The sequence below is a fragment of the Acanthaster planci genome, linkage group LG11 (assembly GCF_054643075.1).
Source record: "Acanthaster planci isolate LZ-2023a linkage group LG11, COTS_SCS, whole genome shotgun sequence".
Taxonomy (NCBI): domain Eukaryota; kingdom Metazoa; phylum Echinodermata; class Asteroidea; order Valvatida; family Acanthasteridae; genus Acanthaster; species Acanthaster planci.
The window spans coordinates 9,487,038-9,503,884 of NC_141787.1; the positions used below are offsets into that span (position 1 = coordinate 9,487,038).

The 16,847-nt window shown below is 43.3% G+C and overlaps 1 pseudogene; it reads left to right on the forward strand.

Moving 5' to 3' along the window:
* The first annotated feature begins 5,626 nt into the window (after nucleotides 1-5,626).
* LOC110983839 (uncharacterized) lies at nucleotides 5,627-8,499 on the forward strand (annotated as a pseudogene).
* Nucleotides 8,500-16,847: the final 8,348 nt, after the last annotated feature.

Consider the following 16,847-nt stretch of genomic DNA (forward strand, 5'->3'; position numbering starts at 1 on the left):
AGGTAGCTAGCTGGAGATCGTGGGGAAATTAAGTCACCCAGGCTTGTGGAAGTTTTTTCCCCCACGAGCTCTTAAAAAGCACTGACAGGTATTCAGTGATTCAACAGACGAGGTTCGGATCCTTATCTTAAACTATGCATCACTTTCTGCACTTGGCCCCAACGAATGCCTGGTGCCAGAGTGTCAGTTTTTGTTCAAAATGAAAGGATAACAGTTTATTTGGACAGTAGTAATTATTGTCTACCAACAGCAGGAGGCAAAATGTAGTAGGCCTACGGACATGCAGAATACCCTCAGATTGGGGTTCCGTGAAAAGGTGTCTACACTTGCAGTTGTGCCCATAATACTCACGAAGTAGGCCTTTTCTTAGATGAGTTAACAATCTTTGTGAGTTGTTATTTCCCTGAAATTGCCAGTAGGATAAATCAAAGCTAGCTATGAGTATGTGAGTTTGTTTCCAAGAGTGCTCTTGTCAACCCTAACTGCTCAACTTCTGCATTTCAAAATTTTCAGGTGCAGATGCGCCCAACCTTAGTAGTCTTGCATTCCAGTCGTTGATGTTACTCGTACGTGAGGTGCACACGGATGTGTAATGGAATAGAGAGATTTTGCAGTACGGTTCCTGCCATGTCATAGGAACTTTTATGGAGTAACAACTGTAAGGAGTCTATAAGTCCAACCTCCTAGGGTGTTTGAAAAGTTTGTATTGAAAGGAGGATTTAGGAATGTTGCAGGCTTGTAGAGTTGTAAGCTTATCCGGGAAGGCCAGTGCCCATATTCAGCCTGGCTCCCAAAACATCAGATCTAAACAATCTTAACATCCACTGCTGCGTATGAAACACTCCAACTGAATTTTTGTAAAAATCTGTCCATTTGTGCTGATGTTGGCCTTTTTTGCTACCCCCACGGGACGCTTAATGCAAGTAGACAGCGCCTTCCTCCCTGGGCCCCACCCTTACCTTGGCCCCACAAGGTGACTGGCACCCCTTGACCTTTTGTCAACTCTGCGGTGGACCTAGTTACATGTATACGCATCCCCCTCTCCTCGTGGCCGCCTCATCGGCTCGGGCCGTAATGTCACACTTCCTTGCAGGTAAATAGGGTGGATGTTCGGGCAGGAGGAGGACGGTGGGGATAGCCTGTGTTGTTTTTCGAGAGTGGAAAGTTGCAATTGCCGAAAGCGATATCCAAGGCCGGATCCAGACCCATGTTTTAGGGGGTGGCCCCCGTTGCCACCCCACCCCGACCGCTCTTGGCGGTATCTGCATTGCGCCATCTATCTGCAACCTTTTCGAGTACACCGATCGCAGCAGTAATGTGATGGACACTTGCGAAGACCAATTCTGGAAATTAATTATATGCAGAAACATAGCTTACGGTTGTCGGGCTTTTTTTTAACACAACAACTCAATTTCAATTTTTTATTGCGACCATGGTGTGGCGCCGAGAAATGGCTTTCGTTTGTTGTAAAATCCCCTTTTCGTGCCTTGAGGTACCTTTATTATCAGGAAACAGCCATTGTATTGTGCTGGACGCGAACACCTCGTTGCCTCTAGCAATCGGAGAACGATTTCGACATAAAATGTCGCATCTTTGCCACTTCTTTAATTTTTGCGAATTCTAACAGCTTCAGTTACAACTTCTTGGCTTGCTTCGCGTGATGTGTTAAATATCAATGTGTTTGTCAGTCGTCCGAATGCAAAAACACTGGACTCGTCTGACCCAACAAGCCTCACCTCTGGGCTATCTGGGTCAGGGATTCAGATATCTTCAGGCATTTTCATTCATTAGTTGACCCGAGCAAAGTACAAATACAGATGCGTGTTTGCCTGGGAAAAGTAAAGTGCCAGACTGTCGCTTCGGATTTAATAGATCGTCCTAATTTCGGTTGGAATAGTAATTTGAAAGGCATGCAGCCAGCGACAAAGCCAACCAACATTCGGAATTTTTTTCTTGTACAGTAGAGCACTTGCACGCGGAGTATCGACTGTAGGGAAGTATTTTTATGTCTGCGAAGAAAGCTTGCTCGTGGCATATAATTGCCAACTTTCCGAAGCCGTTGGCGTTAACGCTGAAATTTATTTTTTACCCAAGCTATAGCATGGTTATTCTGGGAAGTAAAAGTTAAAACAGCAGTACCTGAATGAATAGCCTAATTCATTATCCCAGAGCTGCGAAATTCAGGTGACCCCAGCAGTGGCGTTGCTTGAATTTTACCAGTGGGGGTACAAAGGGGGCACCAGCATCTTACGGGGGGCACCAGCTTTCAGTGGAGTTTTTGTTAGCCTCGTTCAATATCCATTCATCCATTTTTTCAGTGGGGGGGGGGACCTGGGTACACGTTCCCCAAGCCCCCCCCACGCTACTGGACCCCAGCAGTGCAGACAAACATGAATTATCAACTCATTTTTACTTTATTGCAGTGTATAAACCAATAAATAAACCAATGCAATAAATAAACCAACAAATCGCATTCAAAAGGAGAGATTTACACGTAAAATCTAAACCATTGTTCCCTGAATAAAAACCAGAAGCAATCCCAGCTTAGAATTCCTTTCCCTCGGTTGACTTTGTTTCATCTCCGGCGTTTCCTCATCAAGTCGAAGGGCCAAGGTATCCCATGTTTAAAACCGACATGTGAATTCGTTTACTTTATTAATTTGCACATTTACTGATATCTCAGGGTCTAATACAAATTGCATTTTCTAATAGCTGAATTCCTACATTCAAATTTGGCAAGACAGATATGACTTTGTGAGGTGTTCCAGGCATTAGAAACATCTTGCGACAGGAGGCTTCGGGGATTTAAGGAAACACTGTGAAGCCAGGCCGTCTGTTTGAACCACTGGGCCTTTAAAACCGTTCAACTATCCCAGCACCTCCAAAATACATGTATACGGTAATTTGTTGCCATGTAGTGAGTTCGTGGGTTGTTTGTGCACATCTTGGATGTGCATTCCGGATCTCCGGAATTTTTAGCACGGCATCTCCTGCCCTCCTTTTTTCTTACCGCGCGCCCGAATGAAGTGCCCGGGGCAGCCGGCATGTACACTGGCCGACCGAGTCCGGTGTAGACTGGGACCCACCCAGGCACTGCGTCAGTTAACAGCATTCACAACATTTTCTGTTTGTCGTTACGGAAACAGACCTTGGCAACCATGGCACCCGTTGTATCACAACAAACAAATGAAATTGGAACCTTTAAAAAGATTCTCATGGTTTCACGTCAGTACATATTCATAGGCAAGGACCCATGAACCGGGACGTAAAAAGCCAGCCCGATGTATCATCAGTGATTGTGAGGACGACTATTGTATTCAAACAAAAATCACGGCCTAGAATAATGGTGAGTCAGGCCAGGAACATTTTCCTGGTAGGCATTCACGTGAAATGTTTTTGAGCTGTCAACGTACTTCGAAGGCTATAAATTCTTCGTAAGTGAGGTCGTCTCTCTTTTCTTGTTTTTCCATTCAAATCTTTTTTTGTGTGTGTTTGATGATCACGAGGATCGTTTACAATACAAAAAAATGTAACTTTCTGTATACCTATTTACAAATCCACCCCTCCCCTTTTTAATTTTTACTTTGGGTGCAAGAAAAATATGCAAATTTATATTTTAAGTAACGTGATGGTGTAATTATGTTTCCAGCACTGGTTTGGGTTAATTCTCCCTTTTCCATTTTTTTTTTAGAAACAAAGACACCTCTGTTTCATGTAAATATCCCATATTTTTTCACCACCTTAAACATCAAAATGGCAGTCCTGTTGCATTTATATGTTGAAAAGTAGGTGGGTATGCATGTACATGTTTAAGGTGATGCGTCCAAGAAAGAGAGACGACTTCTCAGGATTATTTCTTCACTTGGAAAGTGTCTTCAGTTCGACAGTCTCTAAATTTTAACAGCAGGGAGAAAGCCAATGTAAGGTTTGTTTAAATGCCCCCAAATGGATAGTCACTAACCTATGTTCCCAAGAGTCGGTGTAATTATAACAGGACGTGGATTATTTTCATTTCAGCATCATTTTTTTTTTCTGACGTTGTTCCGTGTCTACCTTAGTATTCTTGTCTTTTATTATGCTTCTATGCCATTGGAATTCTGCATCCTGATGTCTCACCCTCCACTCACAAAATAACACCGTGCCACTCAAGCATGTTTTCTCAGAAGACCTTCAGATTAAGCACAGATTCATCCACGAAAGTCATCCCCAAATCACCTTTACCAAAGACCTTGTTGGACACACTTATAATCTCCCATTTCTTTTGTGGTCGGCTGTTTTACAATGAATAACCATTGTAACTCCGCAAAATATTACAATGATTGTCTCACTCTCACGTCGCCAGCGATGATGAAGCGTCTTTGTTTCGGCGTGGATTTTTTGCGCCATTTCGATATGCATCACTTCAGTCCGAATGCTTGTTGGGACATGCTTGCGACATCATTTTCTTCCAAGCCGGGATGGCAGTAAAACTGAGCAAATACGGATTTCGTAATTGCAAGAAGAGACCCGGTGAGGGCTTACAAGGACAAGGGAATTTCGACAGAGTATAATGGGGATTTTTTTAAGTGCAATCTAGCGCCCCTCTCTCCGGAAAGTCATGCCAAGTACCCTGCCCCTTGTAAATCAGCCTTGTGTAACCCACCGCATCAACAGTCTAAACAGTCTCTCCTATTTGGGACGAAAGAGCAAGAAAGGCTTCTTCTGTGAAACATCCGGGGGAAAACAAAGAAGGAAAAGACTAATAGTAATACCCCAGCATTTGGGGGTAGTTTTTAAAAAGATTATTAATATTATGTTTATGATTACAGTCTCAAGAGATTAATCACAGAAGGAATGTTTGAATTTCACGAAAATTTTCAGCTTTAAAATAATCGTGTTACAGAAAAATCCCGAACAATATATTTGTCCGTGACATCGTTGGCAAGGCCACGAAACAACCTCAGGAGTGAACAACAAACTCCCCCGACCTAGAAAAGCCTGTCGTGACAAGTGCTCTAAATCTGGCGGTCGCTTCGACCTCAAGCTGAAACGTGTGTTTACATGCATTAAATGACTGCGCAGCTAGCCTTGCTGACTAGCCTTATATGGAAGGCCTACTCAGAACCTCGGTTGTAGCATGCCTGTAAAATTCCCTTTGTTACAAAAGGTGGCATTGTGTAATTCGGGAACGCCCTTGTGACGTGTACTTTGTGCGAAAAATCATTTTGCCTTTATTCGTGTACATCATTGCTCAATAATTGATATCTTTTTGTTTGGATTTTTTATGGTAAGCTCTGAGGGTACTGCAACTAATAATTACCTTTGAAAAATTCGGTGCAACGGAAAAAAAAACAAAAGATATGGCGATCGAGGTAGCGCTGGATCGGCGCACCAACTACATGTATTTATAAATGTCGCATCCCTTCCTTGGCAACGTTGTTTTGGTGCTACCGGCAAGGTGATGACGTGCACGTGAAATTCCTTTCATGAAGAGTAGATGACGTACGCATTCATTACGATCGATGATTGGGCAGTGTGCCATTCATCCCATTGTCACGTGGGATGCCTCATTTCTATTTTTGGCCAGCCCGCCCGTGATTGGCCGGCTGATTGATTAGGTGGCGTCAGCGGACGCCGTGGATAAAGACCTGAGTCACTGACCGTCAGTCTACCATTCATTCATCCGGTGCCGTTTGGGTTGGTACGTGTACCCAAATTACAACCGATTTTATTCCCACTTAAAGCTTGTATTAAAAGCTCAACAACCCGAGGTGTAAACCAGCTGTCTGGCAACAACTTGGAATCATAACACAGCGTAGTTGCTGACATTAAAGGGAGAATTTAAGCCGTAGAAACGAAGATGGAAGCCCAGCAAATCATCACAATGTCTATCAACAAGATTACCGGTTCGCGTGGCCAGCGCGGCGGTGTGAATCTCCGGAAGAATCTGCTCGTGGCCACAGTGCTTCACTCAGCCCGGGCCATGTATTATGAGGAAATGTGCAATAGGATGGCCAGGAATGCCGAGCTGCGCTCAAGGGGAAGGAGATACGAGTGTCGCTGAGGAAGATGACGACTGCACCGAAGCCCCTGATTGGGGAGACTCGAACAACTCTGAGGAGTCGTCGTCATGCCAGCGCATGGAGGCTGAAGCCACCGAGCTCCCCACGGAGGACAAAGAAAACTGCCGGCCCGTTCCCACCAATGCCTCGTCCGTGCAGGCCAGGCTGGAGAAACCCCACACGGACAGTACTTCATCCCCTATGGTCGCTGACCAGAAGCAGGAGGAGTCGTCACCAGACATTGATCGGATGGTGCTGGGACAAAAGAACACCAACTCGCCCCCGACCGGCTGTAATGCCTGCAAGCGAAAGCGGTCAGGATCGGCCGACGAACTCCGGGGAAGCCTGCGAATCCATCCTGCCCAAGCGGGCCAAATCGTCGGACTCGGAATGCCAAACTGAGGAACTTACCTCGTCAGCGTCCACGCCATCGGCAAAACAGAACTCGGAGGGGTCTATTACGAGCTTGGTCAGCATTTTCAAATCTGGATTCCACGGACTATCGGGGGAGGCTAATCCCAGCGGCAAAACCACGAACATCGGTCCAGCAACCACCTCCAGCAGTCGTCGTACGCATCGTCCATGCCCAGACCGTTCGAGCAGCTACAAATGCCCATTGCCGCTTGCTGAACAAAAAACTCTTGGAATACCAAACTGTTGCTGAACTGTTGATGTTCTCTGGTCATCTAAAACATGTTGATTTGATTGATTTTAATGATAATTTATGATTACTTTTGTGCCCTTGGATTCAAATTCAAAGGTTGATATTTTCTCGTACACAAAAGTACTGGCATATTTTCTCTTGCCTTCGAGAATTTGACGAAGAGAAAATATGCAGCCAAACGCATTATCATGCTGCATTTTTCTCGGTAAATCTCTGTAGTATTTTTATTGTGAGGTCATTTAATTTATTCCAGCACGATGATGATGCATACAGTGTTAAAAATTCACCACTGTTGACGTGGCACAAAGCGAACTCGACACTGCATGTTTGTGTTAGCTATGCATGTGATACACGTTTCTTTGTCTGGCGGGAAGTGGCTTTCTTTTCAACCCGGCGTGCCTGGGCCAACGACACAATGGCCCCGGCACCCCACACAAAGGAGCGCTCGGCGTGAACGCCTAGTGTGTGGAATTCTTTTTTTCGCGGGCATCGGGGGTCATGTGGAGGCTGGTAATCACACCGCTCTGTGGCCTCGCCCTAGTAGAGCCCGCTGCGACAGGAAATGCAAAAAGCCCATAAATTTCCGGTGTGCCGGCTCCGGCCAAATATCTGACATGATTAATGATTGTCATTTCTTCAGTTAATCATTCCTGTCATACTCATCAAATTCGGGAAACTATTTGGCAGCGTTGGAATTTCATTGGTGTTTATTCGACCTGACAGTTGTACAAATTTTCCTCCAAATTCCTTAATCTGAATCTAATTAATTTACGATTTATTTGTACCGTTTTGGGTTTTGGCACGGTTGATGAAATCGGTTGTTGATTTGATAGCCAAATTTCCGCCTTTCCAAAACCCTTCCCACTAGACAGGACATACCTATTTGTGTCGGCTTCCTCAACTGTGTGTCAGTGTTTCCCGTGGGTGACTTTTTTGTGCAATAAATGCCCACCCGTGATATGGATATTGCCATTATCTCTCAGCATTCCCGCTAATCCTGTCGGATGTGCTGGCTGCATGATGTGGCCATGTCTCACATCCGGAAAGGATGACGCGTAGTACAATGTATACGTGTACATGTATAATTCAGTTAACTAACAGGCGTGCCATTTTAAACGCAGTGATGTCATAATCAAATAACGCATGCTCAGGTTTAACTTTGTTACATGTGTACATGTATATACATGGATTTGAACTCCCGAGACAATTTAAAGCCCGATTTTCATCAACTTCGATCCCTCAACCTCTGAGGAAACCCAAGTAGCTTGTAAGGGAACAAGAGTGAGCCTTGGCACGACGCCCACGCCTGATGATGAAATACTGGGCCGCCATATGGTGAAAAGTTCGTGTTGTAATTTTCCATTCGTCGAATACCAAGAACTCGGGTGCGGTGCATCATACTAACTAACGTAAAGGTTAGTGCGGTTGCGGATTCCAAAGTCCATGTTCGCAGTGTTCGGTCCGTCTTCTCAGCACTGTGTTTTATCTGAGGGTTGGTCGATGAATCACTTGGGATTCTTTCAATTATGTGTCGACACCATCATCACAATAGTTATTGGGAGAAAGTGTGTAATCACTACCGAGTTGACTTCGCACCAATTGTTATGAATCATGAACAGCTGCACGACTGTTTGTGTTTATTTTTTGTAAATTATCATTAAGTATAATTGTATGAGATTGACATTGAACTTTCATTATCAACATGCCTTAGCAGACTTAATGGAACATCGTATTGAGATTGTATATATTTTTGAATTCAAATACATGTGGCCGGTTTTGCGGTCGGAAACGAAATACATGAAGTCGTGTTGGTCCAGTTTTTTCTCACTTCAGAATGTTACATGTTTGATATTGTCAGCAGTGTGCCATTATGGGAATGAACCCCTAGTACAGATTGCAAGGAGGTCAAATTTTATAGTTGCGACCGTGCTTTTTCGAGGAAAAAAATCGAACGAGTACATGTAGATCTTATGATCTTGAATTTTAAGCAATATGAATGCTTTGTCTATAATTATGAACATTTCTGTGCTGAATTGATGAGAACATGTCTGACCATCCTAGCCGTTGGCTGGATGCATGTGCATGTTTTGTTTTTTCTGATGGTTCGTCTTTGCAAGGCACGCATCAGTAGGCTATGTTACGTCATGTACAGTGCATGTTCATGCACTTTACACGGAAATGTCAAACGCCTACGCGGTACATAGTGCATCCTTTATCACGCGAAAATCCTCCCATTTTGCTTACCATTATTCTGCTAGCACTGCTTTTTATCTGTGGGCGGTTCTACCAGCAGCTTCCCATAATTTACGTCAGTACATTGCCCAAGATGTATGTGTTTACTCAAATAATGAGCTGGCACGGAAGGAAATGAAAATAAGTGTTTGCTTTGAAGATACTTTACATGCAGTGCTCTCATGACTGTTAATGTGACTTGGAATGACATCCTCGCGCATACTACATGTTGGGACTTGCAAGCATTTAATACGCATGACACTGAATCCGAATGGAGACAAATTTTTTTTTTCACAGATTAAATCTTGCGTCATTATAAACAGCTTATAGCTATCCCATATGCTTTTTGATAAACATACTCCAAAAGATATGCTTGAGAAGCACTATAGACTGTAGTTACTACACCGCAGGTGAATAGTCGGCATGCTTTCTGTCCATTTGTAACAGGAATGGATATTCTCGGAGGTGCCTCTTCGTACATCCTGTGTTTGGGCGGTGCCGGGGGCGTTAGCCAAGAAGGGTTACTTTTTCGGGTTGCCCCATTTGCGCATAAATGGATAGGATAAAAAGATATCCACACCAACGTAGCGGCTCACGGTGAGCATGCGCTTGTTCTTGCCATAGTCCTGCATGTCTGGACATGTCATTTTTGTATTGATAGCGTTGTCGGTATTCAACACTCGATTCGATCTCCGAATGTCCTTTTTATAGGAAATTTATTTATCATTCGATATGTTAACAGGTGTAAAATGCAACATGTGTAAGCGAGAAAACTACAAGATGTCATCAATAACGTTCGTGTATATTATGCGTAAGCTATTAACATGAAAAATAATGCCCTGCATGCATGCGCATCACGCAAGTCCTTTCTGGGAATTAGGCCTGCGCTTTGTGAATGAGTGCTTTCGCTCTGGTGTGGCATTGAGTACATTTCACATGTAATTTGACCTCGGGCCGCTGAACATCTTCCACGAAAACGCTCTCGATTTATACAGGGAAAAGCGAAAAAAACACAGTTTCAGTAGAAGGTTCGGCTTTACAGTTGCTTGAAATCAGGTACTTCTTAAAAGGGAGGGGAAGACTTGCAGGATTACTGCAATTCTAAATTTGTTGGGCACGCAGGAAATGCTAAAAACGGAAACGATTTTGAAACATTTCGTAGAAATGATTCTTTTGAGTTTTTTTTTGCAATTGAGCAATTGAGGCCTTGAGGTATAGTTTTCCCTATTCAAATCTTGGGTTTTATATAACTTTTCATTTGGCCGTCTGCAAACTTAATATTATTACTTGATGACCAGAATAAGGATACTTCCTCCACTGATAGAGCAAGCTGCATATGGAGTGATCCTGGAAGCTAATGCTTTTTCAGAACTCCTAACAACTCCCAAAATGTCGATTTCCTAAGCAGTCAGTCAAAAACAGCGATGGATAATTATTACGTAAGCCTTCGAATGTCCCAATACTGTCATGCACAAATTTGGGAAGTTGTGTATGAATGTACGTGTAGCTCTCTCTTTCGCAATGAATGCACAACTCATCAAGCAAATTGTTTTTCACACATTTTGCAACATCCCTCTGCGCCAAGTTATCACACGGTGTTAAACCACACACATACATTACGTGGGCGGTTGAAGCCAAAATGACGACAGGTCATCCCGTACAAATTCCGTCCACGTTGGCTGTTTTGTGCGTGATCCCAACGACAAATATCCACCTGGGTGCGATCTCTCGCCACATCCTGGACAGTCATACAGATAAAATGTGCTTTTTCTTTCAAACCGTTAACCGCCCACTACTGAACACGATACTCATTGGTTCAGTGGCATGATGCTGCGTGAGATGGCGTGGTAGTTAAATGCCACGTGTTTGTATGCAAAGTAATCACTGTGTGACAGGTAGATGCGGTAAAATCCTATTTATCATAAACAATATCTATATCTGTACACAATATGTTAGTATTCAAGTAAACGGGAGATTTACCGATAAACATGTACTGCATTCGTCCTTAGGCAATTCGAATATCGTTTTCCATTTTGTAGACATCAAGAATGAATGACAGAACTGGGAAATGTCGACCATAGTGGATGGACCATAATGTTTTTGTAATCATATTGATCAAGAAAAAATAAAAGGTTGGACTTGGATATCACACTCAATGCAGTGGTCGATTTGATCAATCAGGCTATGGTGGCCGATTGGGTTTGTAGCTCTTTGGTATCACTCGTGGCGTTATCAACTGAAGTGTCAAGATCAGTATTGTTTGATCTGCTGATATTTATATACCCAGTGCTAAGTAGTCTTATCTTCCCTTAATTTGTGAGCTTTTTGTAACTTCTAATTTCTCGCTCGATTTTATGAGATGATAGGCTGCTTTTAGGAAGTTTCGTTTCAGACCATCCCACTGAAAAATACCGACAGATGCACGAAATCACGTACACGCGGCCTTAACACACATCCATCCAGTTACTCTATGCCGCTGTATACCTTTATATGAAATTTCATAACTGACCTCGGACGAAGAGACTCATGGGTACGTTTTATGTACGATCACACTGCATTGGAAAGCCAACAAAAGCAACAACAGTGGTATTAACTTTACAACGACAATAGCGTATTTGTTCCTTTGATCCAGGCGCTGACATTTCCTGTGTCCCTTCGCGGCCGGCCTTTCAGAGCACTCTCGCCTAATGAGTGCAGCGACCTACAAAATAAACCAAGCTTCACAAAAATACCAGCCTTGGGGGTGGGGGGCGTTTCTAGTCATTCCACCGACAATGCAGTGATGAAGGTCTCTACCTTGGAGGCGAACAGGATTTTTCAGTGCAACCCCCTCCCCCCCTAAAAAAAACCTTTGTCTTTCTCGGCTTTCCAGGTGAACATACCAATGCATCTGACAAATGACGGGCTACCCGCGTTTCCAACATATGCCCGGGGAAGCGCGCGGCACATTCTATCCCAAAAATGGGCATGGGTGGCTGATACTGCCAATAGATTTATTGAAAAGGAAAGGTAACCCCTATTATGAGCTTATTTCGCCGTCTCTGACATAGCTGTTTTCATTTCTTCAAGTGGACTTTATCTGACTGTTTTTTTTGCCAGTTTCTTTCCGGAAACAAAACGGCAAATGCGTCATATTCTTTGGTTCGTGTAGGATGAGTGCTGAGATCAAGCGTTGTTGTCGGGGAGGGGGGTATTTCGATGAGAGTTGCACATTGTATTGTTTCCGCGAAAGAACGTACTGTTTGTGTGATGGACTTTGGTAAAAGGTGCCCCCTTGAGTGGATTCTTTCACTAACCAGAGCCGTCCCTTTGTCGACAAAGAATCGGAAACGACTGTTGCTTACTTCCCCAGGTAGGCCTGTTTTCGCCACGGCCTTCTGAGAAGTCTTATCGAGCTGCCGACTCCTCTCTTACGTAAACCCTCAGAGTGACAAAGGAGGCGACAAAATAGAGTCAGCCTACGCGTGTAGACGGCGTGGAATTTGAGACAAGTGTGGCTTGGTTTGGTACCGCCCTTAGTAACAGCTGCTTGAAGATACACGTCAAGTCCATGAGAAACGCACCCAGGACGAAAGAAAACAGAATATTTCCGTTGTATTAAATCTAGTCAGATTCTGCGAAGGGTAACTATTCAAGATAGTTTTACTCACTGCCTCAATCTTATATGCGACATGACTGCGAGGCAAGAAAGCAAAGGGTTTAAAAATTCTGATTAAAAGGTATTAGTTTTTGCGCAACGGTTTCAGCGAGAAACATGTTCCATTGATATTGTCTCTGTATAAACAGCCTCTGAAGTGTGCGCCTGAAGTGACGTCACAGCCGATGCCATGTTGCTTGAAACCATTGAGAAGATTTTAATTTATAATATTAAAAAATCCACTCAAAGTGGATTGCCATTTCATACAGCTTGGAGATTGGACAATTGCACAAAATGTACTTTTGCGTAAACACCATGTTATTTGCCTTGAAGGTCTAAGGTTAGCGGCTTATTATGTAACACATGCGCAGTTGGAATTTTCGCAGAAAGATCGATTCGTGGAAAGAAAAACACCAACTCGCGGAAGGACACCGCTCGCACTGAGTGGAACACATCCGTGACTATCGTGCCTCAAGCAGACAATCAAATCAATAACACAAGTGCAGTTTATCACATTAATCCTAGTCAATCACGTGATCAGTAATAAAATCGATCCCTTTAATTAAAATCACGTGAAACAGTGTACTCTTGTTAGCAATTGCAAGTGACGTTAGCTAACGCCCTCCTGTATTCATTTGGAATGCCAACTACAACACGTAGGAAGTCATGATGCACACAAAGAGATTTTTGTTAAATTGATTCCCTTTTCTGCCCTTTTAAACTAAAAATTGCATTTTTTAACTAGTGAAATGGAAACTAAAATGAATTATTATGCCAGCGAGGCCGTCCCTCTTTTGTGTACAATATTTACATGATACAACTAGCACGCGTTGATTCCTGCGCGTCACGCCACATTCACCCCAATATAATTCAGCAAATTACTAAATCACTGAAATTTCGAAGTATTTTATCATTATAATCTCCACTAATGACTGTGAGACTGTCATTCAAGTTCTCGGCGCCAAAAGTGGCCTTTTTTCATAATATCAGCTTCATTCGACGGGGAGTGTGGAGCATTGTCCATATATCAAAGATCATCAATTTTCATCCCTTGCGATATGAGCTGTGGGAAGAAAATGTCAAGAATTTCGGTTCAGGCCGAACCAGGTTGCCGAACCCCGTCAGTGCACACAAAGGGCTCTGCACAATGTGGGCCCGACGCATGACTCAACAAAAAAACAGATTTCTGCGCGCACATGGGACAAAGAGGTCATGGGTTGTTTCTATGACTAATCGTATTACCAATGACAACGCCATGTATTGCGATACGGCGAAAACATCATCGAAAACGAAATGAGCATACTAGGGGTCGTGTGATGATTACTGGGGGAAATAACAGTGGGTGTTGGTAATGGTGCAATATAAGTTAAGGCGTACATTTATGTCCAGTAAGAGTCGTGGATTTGTTTAAAGAAACCAGTTGTCGAGTGGGAATGAATAAATAAATTAATAGTCGGGAAAATTGCCAGATTGAAGTAATGGCACCATTGTAACTTGTAGTAGTGTAGGCATAAATGTAATATGGTCATAAACAGTTTATTTTAACTTCAGCCCAGAGTGAAATCATCAGTGTAATGCTGAGATGAAATATACATGTACAGTACATGTATATAGTTACTGGAAAGGGAGTCACATGACTTGCCCAGCATTTCAGTTACAACGTCCAAGCTTATTGATTTCATCCTTTTTGGTGTGACCATTTCACCGATACAAAGCTTTTGTCGACTGTGGTATTGTAACATTATTTGATCCAAATTGCATACTATGGAAACACTACGGTTTTCTAACTATGTGTATTTTAAAGCAACTTGCTCACTAGTGCTGGGAGGACATGTATATTAAATCATGCTTGTTGTTTGGAGATGTAAATAGCAGATTAGACTAAAGCTTTGAGCCCTGGCCACTGCGCCCGTGGGCCACAACACGTACGCATCTCCCTGGCGACTTTGCATGTTTAGAACGCGAGCGTACATGTACATGTGCTGTGGTGAGCCTGTGTGGGATATCGTGTGTGCGAAGCATGGTTCGCAGTCATGACTGTTATCGGTCAACATTATCATGGGGTGGGGCTTAATTTAACAGTGGATTGATCAACTGAGCAGTCCGATCTATTCTGGAGTATGACGCCCGGAACAAAAACACGGCGCACAGCCAATACTCGAGGTTATAAATGGAGACAATAATATTCATTATAGCTCATCCCCATTAAATGCACCTCAACAACTCCAGTCTCGCAAGCTCAGCTTTCTTTGAATGAATTGGCCCGCAGAAACTGACATTTTCCGTCTTCAAATACAATACAGAGATTGAATAATGCTTGGCAATACATGTATATATTTACATGTACGTGTTTAAGTTGTTGACCCGCATCGTTGTTAGTCACAGGATTTTCAGGACAATAGCAGTGTCACGCGCCGATGACGGGACATTATTATGACATTAGGAAACACGGGCCATAAATTTCGTTATTTCGGTCATTAGTTCCCGGCGTCTTCTTGCATGTTTTTATGATTGTGAATCCAGCTGAGCTTCGGGCTAGTTTCCGTAATGTGTCGTGAAAGAGAAAACTAAAGCAAGTGCAATGTGTTGATTGGGAAAACCAAATGGTTTTCTTTTCTAAGTCTCTATTTGAAATCTGAAGCTGACCAACTTTGGATGAAATAAAGTTGATAATCGGGGTTTCCTGGCAAACTGTCTCGTGAATGTATACTTCCTGGCGGAAACGATATGGTTTAACGCGACATCTGCGGTATAGACGGTACTTCTTCCACAGCTTAACCAACATCAATGCTCTGATATATCCAATTAACCATTTTCTGCAAGACTGTCATCCCGTGTATGCAGAGTCTGCGACTCGAAACATTCACTAGCGCGCATCAAATTAACCTGGGTTTGCCCAAAGACTACAAAAACAGACGAATTCAAAATCGGCGCAACTTATGCTACTCCATGGGGATTCTTGTAGATAATCTTATCATACTGAGAGCTGCCGGTATGTGCTCATGAAATTATGATCATCGTGGGCGGACGAGAACAATCGAGACCAACGTGCAGTCCATTAGGCAACCTTGTTGAGAATCATGCGTGTCCATTGACGGTCCTCCCCGATGACGCACTCGGGACATGAGCACAGATACGAAGCACGCCTACGTCACCGCCTGACCGGTCATGTTTTGGTCGCCTCCATGTCCCGCGTTTTTCTCATCTTTAACGCAGCGTTATTATTTTCGTGCGTTCGCTGAGTCATCGCTCCGGCCTCTCTGTCTCCATGGAGACGATGCGTGGATGCGGGAGAACGGTTCTTCTTCTCCTTGTCTCAGGGAGGGCTGACGTCATTGGGGGGCGGAAATGAGCGATTTTTATTTCCTTTCTCCTGCCGCCTCGAGGGAGGAATTGTGAGGAGCGGAAATACGATGCAAGCACAAGAAGTGCATTACGAAATGCGATCAAGACTCCCATATGGACGAACGGACGAGTATTTCATCTAGTATCATGAAATATCATGATATATTAATCATTTAGTACACCTCTGCTTCGATCTAACCTAATGTCTACAGTCTAACCTCATGTCATGTCTAACTTCGGCCTCACAGAATAAGAGAAAATTAAGGGTTTAGATTCATTGTCTTTTGACGTCTGTCGATAATCTGTGGACTGAGTTTTCGAGTTGTATAACTTGTAATTATGGAGTTATCCCTGTGCGTCAGGATTTTGCAGTGTGGGGGTCGGTCGATATAATTATATCTTGGCATGCACGGTCAGCGTGTCTAATTTGTACACGATGACTGATCCACACGCAGAGCGATAAATGGGCTCCAGATATAGCTCTGTATACTGTGTTTAGAGAGAAAAAAATACAGGTTGAGAGATGGATTCGACGTCGCGTTCAGGCTCGCATTTTCAGAGGGCCGGGATAGTTTTACTGAAAGGGTGTGGATATTAGGTCTGCATAACATATTTTCAGGTATCAAAACCATTCAGGTTTTTTATATACGCTAATGTTATTGTTTGGTGTTTTGATACATGTCAACTCAATTACGATGGCCAAAGTTTAACAATGTTAATGTTGGTAATTTTTTTAAAATGGTTATGGACATCTGCGCGCTCTGTACGATTTTAATAGATGCCTGCAGTTCATAAAGTACCTGGTTCACAGATACACAACATATATAATGAAGGCTTTTATTTTGCAGACACTGCAGCATGTGTAGGCCTACTGAATTAACAATAAGCCTTTTTTCCGCTTCAATAGACATGCAACTACCTTCGCATG